The following is an 11,315-nucleotide window of genomic DNA, read 5'->3' as shown; positions in this document are numbered from 1 at the left end:
ACTTTTAATTTTTTGTATAAATTTTTAATTTTTGTATGAATTTATAATTTTGTTTTTTATTTTATATTATCTTTTTTTATTAAACATTTCAGAATATGTATAGTTATTGGAATGTATACATATAATATTTTATATAATTTTTTAAAATAAAATATATCCCAAAGATGTATTATACATATAATAGTGATGTGTGTATATTACAATTGTGCTTAGTTAATTATATAAAATAACTCTATTTGAACTATACACCCTACTTTAATTATATTGTAATTTATTAGATATATTTTTTTAAATAATAAAAATAATAAAATAAATAAATTTTATAACACAAATTTTTATTCAATTGGCAGAATTTTTTGATATTATTTTTCTAGGATTTTTATTTATTTGGCGCAATTTTTTTATATCATTATTTTTTTTAGAAATATTAATTTTACAGCAAAGTTTTTGTTAATTGACAGGATTTTTTTATATCTATTTTTCTAGAAATCTATTTTTCTAGAAATATTAATTTTACAGCATAAGTTTTTGTCAATTGGCAGAATTTTTTTATATCTATTTTTCTAGAAATCTATTTTTCTAGAAATTAATTTTACAGCATAAGTTTTTCTCAATTGACAGAATTTTTTTATATTTATTTTTCTAGAAATCTATTTTTCTAGAAAATTATAATTATTATTTTGTACAATTAAATTATATTGTATAAAATTAAAGTGATATTATTTTTTAGAGCAGTTTTTTTTACAGTAATTTAAGAACACTGTTTTTTAATAACACTTTTTCACATGGCGTGTGGACTTGGCGCTCTTTTTTTTACCTTTTTTTAAAAACGTAATTTTTTTAAGGACATCATGTTTTTTTGTAGTATATATTTATTTACACATTTTAAAATAAAGAAGCAAAGAACCCACCACCGCCCCCGTCATATTTCATCAAAATACGACGGTTCTCTTTGCTTGCAGTAAATACTACTCATTATTCAAATTTCTTTGCTTATTCTTTTGTAAGAATAACGAGTAATTACAAACCAATATGTCAGAAATATACATTTATTATTATTTACAATATATACTTCTAAATCCATTGATGAATAATTATTACTGCTTATCTAGTTCATCAGTAAATACATAAATAAAGCTGAAAAGATGAGTTATATAATTCTATTTTTAATAATGAATAAAAAATTATTGACAATTTAAATACCTAAAATAAATATTTTTTCACAGTTCACGAATAATGTAAAATATAATTGCATTGTTCTCGAAATCGTTGCTGATACATTAATGAGACATTTCTTTATATATAGAATTAATCGAAATGAAATTATTAAATGAGTAAGTATTAATTATAAATTTGAAATTACAAAAATGTATTTTTAATGAAAAATTTTATATATAACTGTTATATATAACTATTCTTTGTTTTTTATTTTATAATATCCAATTTATATTATTTATTAGCCATCTTTTGTAAAAATATCATATAAACATCTTTAGCACCTCTAGGCCACTGTTTTTTTAACTTGCGCATCATCAACTTCGACCCAAACATTAGATACTCCTCCTCTACACATACTTATATAATGACTTTCATCAATACATGAACCATGAAGTATAGCATTCATCGTCTTATATGATTGTCTAGCTATTAATATTTTAGTTATTGGAACAACACATAAGTTTAATTTGTGTGCTGCTTTCATTAATTTATCATCTTGTGAAAATACTATTAAATGAATAACAACTATCTATCTTGCCAATGTTATTTCATTTTTAAATATTATATCATTTCCAGTACAATGTTCACATGATTCATTGTGTAATTCATTCCAGTGTGAAAACGTAACATTTAACAAATCATTAAGATTATAACTTTTCTTTTTCAAATTATTAATAGGAATTGGAATAGTAATATTCTTATCAACAGTAATTTTAGTATTACCACAAGTTTTGCATCGTTTAGTAGAAGTAACTTGATGTTCAATCAAATTTCTTATACAATCATATCTTTCGCAAAGAGTCGTAAGAAAATGAGATGCATTTCGTTTCGCAGTGTTTGAAAAATATTCTCCTAAATATTGCCGTATTGCATATGTATTTAAATTAGAAATTCCATATTCATATCGATGCATTAATATACGTAAAACATCTGATTTATCGCAATTAAATAACTGTTGCCTAATAACGTTTAAATGTAATAAACATTGCAATACTGCATTTGCATAGCATGAAACTTTGTCTGTATTTTGGAAATCACGTATAATCCAAACAGTACTTCGTCGAACTGTTTGATTTGAATTTGATTTTTGAACAAAAGTAACTATTTTTGACAACGCCCATAAAACATCTTTTACTTTGCGATAGCGTTCTTTTGACATGGTAATCATTTCTGCGTTTGGATTGTGTATCTGTTTTAAACGATTATATTCAATAATAGCTTTTTCGCTAGCTATTACTGATGAAGGATCGTAATTAATTAAATGTAATCCTTCTAGAGACGTTACTCGCGATAATGCAACATAAATTTGATCACAACTAAATACAGAGTTACCGATGTCCATAATTGCACTTCGCAAACTCAATTCTTGGCTTTTATGAATAGTGATACCGTAACTCAGAGATAATGGAAATTGTTTTCTGATAACATATACTCTATCTACCACCTCAAATTTAACATTTACTCTTCCAATTTCATATTCTAAACTTGATGGTAAAAGAAGTTTAACCTTTTCTACGTAATCAGTAGATGTATCTTGTACAATTGAAATTACTTTAGCAATTGTACCGTTTACAAGACTTAAACTAACATCGATATTACGTCGAATCATAACTTTTGCTCCAATTTTAATTTTAATTTGTTTTGAAAGTCCGGCTGTTTTAGAATTATCATCATCGTTATTTGACAATACTTTTAATGCTTTCTTTTTTAAATATGGAACACAGTTAATCGTGTCTTCAGCAATTAATAATATTTCTTTGCAGACAATACGACTTAACACTGCATCATTAAGAACATCACACATATTACAAGTAGGCAATAAACAAACAGTATTCGATGATAAATTATTAATAAAATCACATAACTCATTTAATCTATATTCGAAAGACTCACCTTTAAAAGATATTTTTCTACTTTCCAAAATTTTACAATCAGATTTTGTCACTAAACCTATACGAATTCGCGACAATAACTCACGGTAAGAATTATCTCCTTGCTGACGCATATTAATTGTCAATTCATCGTAGTCAAATAATGTCCATAAATTAGTAGCGTTTAAGGAACCAAGATGTTTAGCAATTTTTTTATCTGATAAATGCATAAAGATAGGTTCTTCGTGTACAGGAGATAATTGAAGCAAGTCTCCGAATAAAAGAATATGCTTTTGACCAAACCAACCATCATCGCAATCACTAGTGTCAAATATCTCAGACAATCGAATATGTATATACATTAAAGTCAAATTAGATATCATTGACACTTCATCAATTACAAAAAGAATAACATCTTTAAGATCTGCTCGTAAAAGTTTTAATACATGATCAGATAGTTGTCTATACTTAGGAGTATGACCATGTTCAACGGTAATTGAAGCAATCTATGAACTATCAAACCATCTATATTAAATGCTGCAATACCAGTAGGTGCTGCTACAACAGTATCTTTGTTGAGATTTTGTTTTATCCAGCATTTAATAGTCTTGATTAAGAAACTTTTTCCAGTACCATCTTCTCCGGTAACATATAATCGTAATACCGATCGATCTGATTCTATAGTATTGATAACTTTGTTGAATACTCGTTTTTGATCCATATTTAATTTTATTATCATTTCAGATACATCAATTTCTCGAATTACTTTATCACCAAGATCTTTAAAATCTTGCATTGCTTCACTAGCTTCTATATTTTGAACACCTATCGGATTTTCAGGATCATCATGAGACTGTTGTTTTTCTAAATTGTCATCTAGACATTGTTGAACTAACTGTTTTGCAGTTTTAAATGCTTTTTTTCAATTCTTCTAATTTTTCATGATATTGCAATGCTTCTACAAGATGTAGTTTTACTTTGTGAAACGATTCAGCATAAGTATCGTATTCATTTCTAAGATCCTCTAATTTTCGCCATGGTTTAAACATAAGAAATAACGCAAAGAAATAATTTTCCGGCTGTGTATTAACATTATATCTGTAATGATTAATAAGATATCCGCGCTGTCGCCGTTTAAGATAACAACCATTACCTATTTTATAATATTCAATATACTTATTTTTCGGTTTGATCTTCGAGATATCGTACCACTGTGCAAATTCATAAAGAGACGTATTTTCTAGTTCGTTTGGTCTATGTGGATAATGATCATCTATCAAAGATTGATAAAATATATCGGTAGATTCAGCATCAAGAGCTTCAATTTCCTTGGGGCTTTTTAATTTTCTATATCGTATTTGATTAACATCTAACCATTTGATAGATGTATTTCGATCAGTTCCATATAAAGAAACACCTAACAATGTATCAGTAGCTTCGAGAGCTCCACATTCTCTAGTATTTGTAAATCGCAAAGCAATATTCCAAAGATAATTCGCTAATGATTTGTTTTCATTCTTACTAAGAACAGCATCGGACAGTTCACTTTTTCCCGCTTTATTCATATATTTATTAATGTACCAGGTAAGCAGCGATGATTTTTCACCAATAAATTGTATATCCATATTACCTTCCCATGCAGTAAGAAGAACAGGATTATAATCATTTATATTAACTTCATTATCCGTTCGAGGAAGATCAGAAAGTCTACTTTTATGTTTCAATTGTTTTCTACCTGCTATCGAAGTTGCCACATCTCTCATATTCAAAGTTTCAGTAACGGGACGAGGAAATCCAAAACGACACCGACGAGTAACTTTACGTCCTACTTTTTTAGAGCGAAGACAATAATCATTATGTATATGTTGTTGATGCGTATTAACACGTCTGTAAAATAATGGCGAAATATTTTGATCCGGCATTTTGCAACTTATATGTTGTAAGATAAATTTGGAGACTTCTTCAATAATAGATTCACCGAAAATAGATGCAATTTTAATCCAAATTAATAAGTGGAAATGTTGTATACCTCTACCTTAATATTCTCATCCCCAGAAATAGTGCGTTATTTCTCCAATTGGATGATCTTTGGAGTTCATAAAGTCAAGCATTGCTCGAAACTTATTATCGAGAAACCTGGATGTCGATATAAGATCTCTAGCAACAAGTACGCTAACGCATAAAGAAATGTCATGCCATCCATTTACTTCACGAATATATTCATCTAAATCTTCTCATAACCATTCACTCGGACTAAGTGTTAAAAACCATGTCGCAGGCCCATAATGCTGTGTCATACAATTTAAATCACTTCTCGGTTTACGCCAATATTGCTCCGTATTTCGAAGTGTCGAAAATATTGTACTCAGATTAGATTCCAACAATTCTTTCGACATTGCGTCTAAATATTCTGCAGCTGTATAACAAACTCGCGGATTAGTTACATTCATTTTATGAAAAATTCCACGACTTAATTGACGCATATTTGCATTGTTCAATAAATAAAATAAATATTGTTGATTTAATCTATATTGTGAATGTTTAGATGTCAAACGACATTTAATAAATTCATGATCATGTAGTTTGACTGGCCTAGTCTCATGTTGTCTATTAATATCAAAAGGGTATATATCTGGAAAACACAGTAAATCTAAACATTTTTCACGATTATCCAAAGGCAAATCCTGAATTTTTAACATTTGATATAAATCTGTCGAAATTTTATTTGCTTTTTTTTCATATAAGGGATAGATAGTATATTGTTCGTAATAGCCATCATTTTCGTCAGTAACCTGAGTTAACATTGCTTTTTGTTGATCTTCTAATATATCTTCTATATCATTTTTTGTCTCTTTTATCGAATTATTTGATAATTCAGAGTTGTCATCCAATATTGCTTCTGTATCATTTTCTGTCTCTTCCACTTGGAATACTAAATTTTCTAATTTTTCGAAACATAACTCATTGTAATTATTTGGCAATTTAATGTGAGAGTATAAAGCATTGTTGCGCTTTAACCACGTTAAAGCATCGAATACTTTTTTAACATTAACCTTCTTTTCCCAAATAATCTTTGATTTTATCGGAATACCTCTAACAAATATATATAATTCATGATTAATATTTATTGGATCAGTATTATTACATAATTTATTCAATGTCTCCTGTAACGAAAGTGGTAAATGAAATGTTCTACCTTTAACTTTTTGTATCATTTGCCTTTGAGGCAACTTTTTATTCAAAACAGTTTCCATTTTAAGAACAGTTTGAAATGCTTTAGCTCTCTGTACAAGAATTTTTTCAAATGTGTTAAGAGATGAGATTATTTCAGGCACAACATCTGTGAAAAGATTATTCATGATGCAATTTGCAGGTATTAGGCCTTTACGAAATTTGCCTGCACAATAATTATATATATATTCTGCATTAATTTTTTGTTGTTGAATATGTGCCATTAAATCTTTCCAAATTTAAATGTCTATTTGTACTTGAATATTACTAACTTTAAATACATTTTTTTTATAACATAATTTCTCACATGATACGCAAATATGCCGTGGTGTGTCTTCTGAGCTTTAAATGCTTCATGATATTTAGAGAAAATATCATCATCACTCAGAATCGTATCTGTCTGTTGATGATTGTACATATCTGCTTTTTCTTCTGCAGAAGTTACAATTTCGTTTAATGCGTTTAAATCAGCATGAGTTAATGCTTTATCGAGATTTTCCAACTTTTGATAAAAAGCTGTCATTTGATAAATTAAACGCTTAATATATCTTATTTTTGGAAAATGAGGCGATAATAATTGAACTGGAAGAAACATTCCTTTACAAAGTGTTAAATCAATATGACAGCTACGCGTATGACCCAATTTCTCATTTGAGGTTTTTATAGTACATTCATAAATGTTTTGTATCAATTCTAGTACATTTTTTAAAGTACATTTATCTATAGTTTGTAAGAACTTTTGATAACGATCAATTAAAGACGGATCAATTTTACATGAACTATTGCACAACCACGATTTTGCTTGTGATTCTTGTAACGGTAATATATTCACAACTTGTCCTTTCGTATCTATTACCAAAGATTTCGAAGTTACATTTTTTATTAACGGTAATATATTCAGAACTTCTTCTTTCGTATCCAAAGGTTCTTTTGAAGTTACTTGATAATATGTAGAATCAATAAAATAATTTTCGGATGAGGCTGTATGTCTAGATTCACCACATAACACTTCTTTTTTTCTTCAATTGTTGAATATTCAGCGATAAGTGTCAAACTTACTTCTGATTTCTTTTTAATTAAAGCTAACATTTTGTATGTATTGCGAACATGATTGTTTCTAATATGCATACACCACCGTACGATTTTTTCGGCTTTTAGTCGTTTTTCAATGTGACCTTTAATATTTAGTTTTTCTGTAATATTTTTTATAATTATTTCTAAAGAATAACGAAATTTTATAGAGCTTTTCGACAAAATTTTTTTATATTTTTTAATAACTTTTTTTCCAAAATTGGAATTTTTAATTGTAGGTACAGATTTTGTACTTATTTTAGAATCTTGCTTATGTTGATTTCTTTTTTTAATACAATTATTTTGTGAATCCTGTTTATATTTATTTTCCAAATCCTGTGCATATCGCTGTCGCTTTTTAGCACGATTATATTCCAAATTTTGTGCGTACAGCTGCCGCTTTTTAGCGCGATTTTTTGCCAAATTCCGTGCATATAGCTGTCGCTTTTTAGCGCGATTATTTTCTAAAACTTGTACGTATTGCTGTGACATTTTAGCACAATTATTTTCAAAATTAGCACAATTATTTTCTAAATTTTGATCTTCTTTTAAATACAAAATCTGTTCTTTTTTATCTTGATTTTCTAAATTATATTTAAATCTTTTCTTTTTAATATCTTTTAATTGTACATTATTTTCATATTGAAGATATTTATTTTCAGAATTTTTATTTATATCGTAAATTTAATTTTTCTTGTCGTTTTGAGAATATTTATTAATTTGTTCAATATTAAGATTATTCAATGTTTGTGAACATTGTTTTGATACGCATTTTGTTTGTAACTGACTATTACTTAAATCTTTTTTAGATTGAGCAATGTCAAAAATTTCCTTTGATCTTAATTTTTGTTGCTGTGTCTTATATTGACGTTTTGTACGCATACGAGAAGCGTTAATCTCTCTTGCTTTTATTACTGCTAACGGAAAAACTTTTTGAGTAATATATTGTAAATCTTGAGGAAAATGCTCTATTATATTTAATTCACAAATTTTTAGCAAATGCAAACGCATTAAACTATGATCATACTTTATTTTTTCAGGTTTAATATTAAATAACAACGAAATCGCAAAAGCTATTGCAAAAACACCACAATCGTTACAGTTTGGTTGATGTTGCACGGTAGGAAATTTGACATGATGTTTTTCAAAATTATATGTTGGAAATAATCTTGTTAAGAATTGTTTATGATGCTCGTGTAATTTCTTAAAATTTAAAGAATCGTAAATATATATATGTATCTTTCATGTCATAATAACTGCATACCCAATGTCCATCGAATGGACCCGATGAACTATGTAATATTTGTATATGTTTTTTATCTACTGGCATAGGTTGAATCGTATCAAGACATTGGACTCGCCAGGTTTCAACATGTCTAAAATCTGAACAATTTTCTAAAAGACGACCGAAATGTTCCATATGTATATCAGTTAACCATTCGCCTTGAATAATTATATCTTTTTCTTTAGATGATAGAAGTATGTGCTTCTTTGTTACAACAGACATTTTATATGTATATAATGTAGACAAATTGTTTCATAGATGTCACTCTTTTATTATAAGCACGCAATATATTGGCACTCTATATTGCAAAGCAGTTCGTTTTTTACAGGCGCACAGCACCCTTTTTTTACAGGCGCACGGCAGCCTTTTTTACAGGCGCACAGCAGCTCTGTATCGGCGCACAGCAGTCGTTTTTAAAGGCGCACAGCAGCCGTTTTTTATAGGCGCACAGCAGTCTTTTTTTTACAGGCGCACAGCAGCTCTTTTTTTTACAGGCGCACAGCAGCCGTTTTTTAAAGGCGCACAGCAGCCTTTCTTTACAGGCGCACAGCAGCCTTTTTGTATGATTTAATTAATTAACTTATCTAATACCGCTTCAGAATTTATGAAAGCGTCCTGGAAAAGTCCTCGAGATCCTGCGCAAAACAATTATAACTCCGTTTTTTTCACTAACATCATATATATATAAAAAGAATGGATATCTTTAAATGCAATAAATTGTTCTACAAATATAAATAAATTTACTATTTACTAGTACTAGCTTTTACATGAATTTCTCAAGAACAAATGTAAATATCAAAGTTTCTTTAATTTCTTATATATTTATAATTAATTTCTTTATAAACTGAATTTAAAACCAAGAAAATGTCACTTAAAATCTTGAAACTACATATAAATTAAACAAAACTAAAAAGATTTTTTTATTATTCTGTATATTTTAGTAAATAAACTTATTTGCAACTTTAAGTATCTCATTTTTCATAAATCTATGTAAGAAACTAGCACTAAATAGTAAATTTATTTATATTTATCAAATAATTTGTTATAATCGAATTTTGCACCTACTTTTTGCTGATTTAAAATATCCACTCTAAACAAAACTAAATGATGAAGTTTATTACAAACAAAAAAAATAGAAATAAATATTGGCGAAAAGTATAATAATAGAGTACAATTAAGAAAGAATTAATATGATAAAATATAATTGAAATTTATAATAATAATAAAGAACAGAACATAAGGACAAGAGATAATTTCAAAGACACAATAAACCAAAAATAAATACGAAAGAAAATCGTTTGAACGGTTAAACACCGAGATTATATTCGCGACCAGCTTAAGTCCGAGATCCGCGTATCGACATGACAGAAAAATACAAGAGAATAGCCGCGCCCAGACAGTTAGACATCATCGAACTAACTATTAAATTGCAAGCGCTCGAAAAGTCGGGTCGCCGACACGAAACTGGAGAACGATATCGTTGACGGGGATCTAGTGCGATCCGTCGGGTGGAATTCGCGAGTCGATCGCGGGCGCCAGAGATTATCCGCGCGCACTCTCTCGCTCACTCGCACGCTCGCCTGCTCTCGCTCTCTCGCTCGCGCTCTCTCTCACGCTCTCGCCGGTGGTCGCGCAGTAAGCTCTCTCTTGATTAATTTCGGATCTATCGCGACGAAGTTCACACGATAACGACTTCCGGACACAACCGGGTAAATCACACCACGATGATACGCAACAGGCATACACAATAGAATATCTTATACAAAGGCGCGACAACTATATAACACGAGACGTAACATATGTGACCGAATCCCAGAGAGACGAAGATTTCGCGTTAATATTATTCACTTACCCGAATGCGCGAAAGTACTTGCCGCTTGACGTCGATCGCTCTTACACCAAATAGTTTCCCGAATAGGGCAGAGCCCACGCGACAAAACTTCACTAAACGAGACAATCGCGTCAGAACGGACGAGACTCGGATTAACACCGTGACAGACGTGATAATTATTCGATACGCTTACGGAAGGGTAGCCTCACCGGTACTTCTCCCTTCGACTTGGTCCCTCTCGAGTTCGTCTTTATCGTCAAAAGGATCTTAGCTCGCCACACGTCTAACGAGGATGAGCGGTCGCACCAATCTGCCGGATCTATCGGCCCGAAATCGACAGCTGGATCAATTCTGCGCACGCGGGGTGCGTACGCGATAACCAATTACGGCGCCGTGCCGTCTATCGTCGTCGCGCGAGATTAGCAAGGCCGTACGGGGGTTCACAGCACCCCTCGCGATAGTGATCAAATATTTTTATCCGCGCGGTATTTGCGCGGAATTTTGAGGCCCTCGCGACCTCGCGCCGTGGACCTCCACGCGGCGGCCTTGTGTCCAGTATCCGACGGAGCGGTAACCCGCGGGTAGGAATTTATCCTCCCGGTCTCGGGCCCTTCCTGCGCCTATTGTCGGGCGTCTCACTGGATCTCTTGTCAGTCGATCGCCAAGGCCAAATTCCTTTGTGACACGCTGTATTTGCTTCCTTCTTGGTTGTTCGGAAAGTCAGCTCTTGTTGTTTTTCAGCTGTATGTTCGTCTCGCTAATCCCTCAAACCGCGGCAGTTTCTCTCCTGTGATGCCAACACCTCTCT

General features: G+C 30.7%; 1 pseudogene; it reads right to left on the bottom strand.

Moving 5' to 3' along the window:
* Positions 1 to 1,747: 1,747 nt before the first annotated feature.
* LOC145944236 (ATP-dependent DNA helicase Pif1-like) lies at positions 1,748 to 3,885 on the bottom strand (annotated as a pseudogene).
* Between the last annotated feature and the right edge of the window lie 7,430 nt (positions 3,886 to 11,315).

This window comes from Prenolepis imparis, unplaced genomic scaffold (assembly GCF_030444845.1).
Source record: "Prenolepis imparis isolate NDT839.2.m4 unplaced genomic scaffold, iyPreImpa1.0 SCAF_12, whole genome shotgun sequence".
Taxonomy (NCBI): domain Eukaryota; kingdom Metazoa; phylum Arthropoda; class Insecta; order Hymenoptera; family Formicidae; genus Prenolepis; species Prenolepis imparis.
The sequence above is the reverse complement of the archived record's forward strand: the minus strand, read 5'-3'. Positions and strand labels throughout refer to the sequence as shown.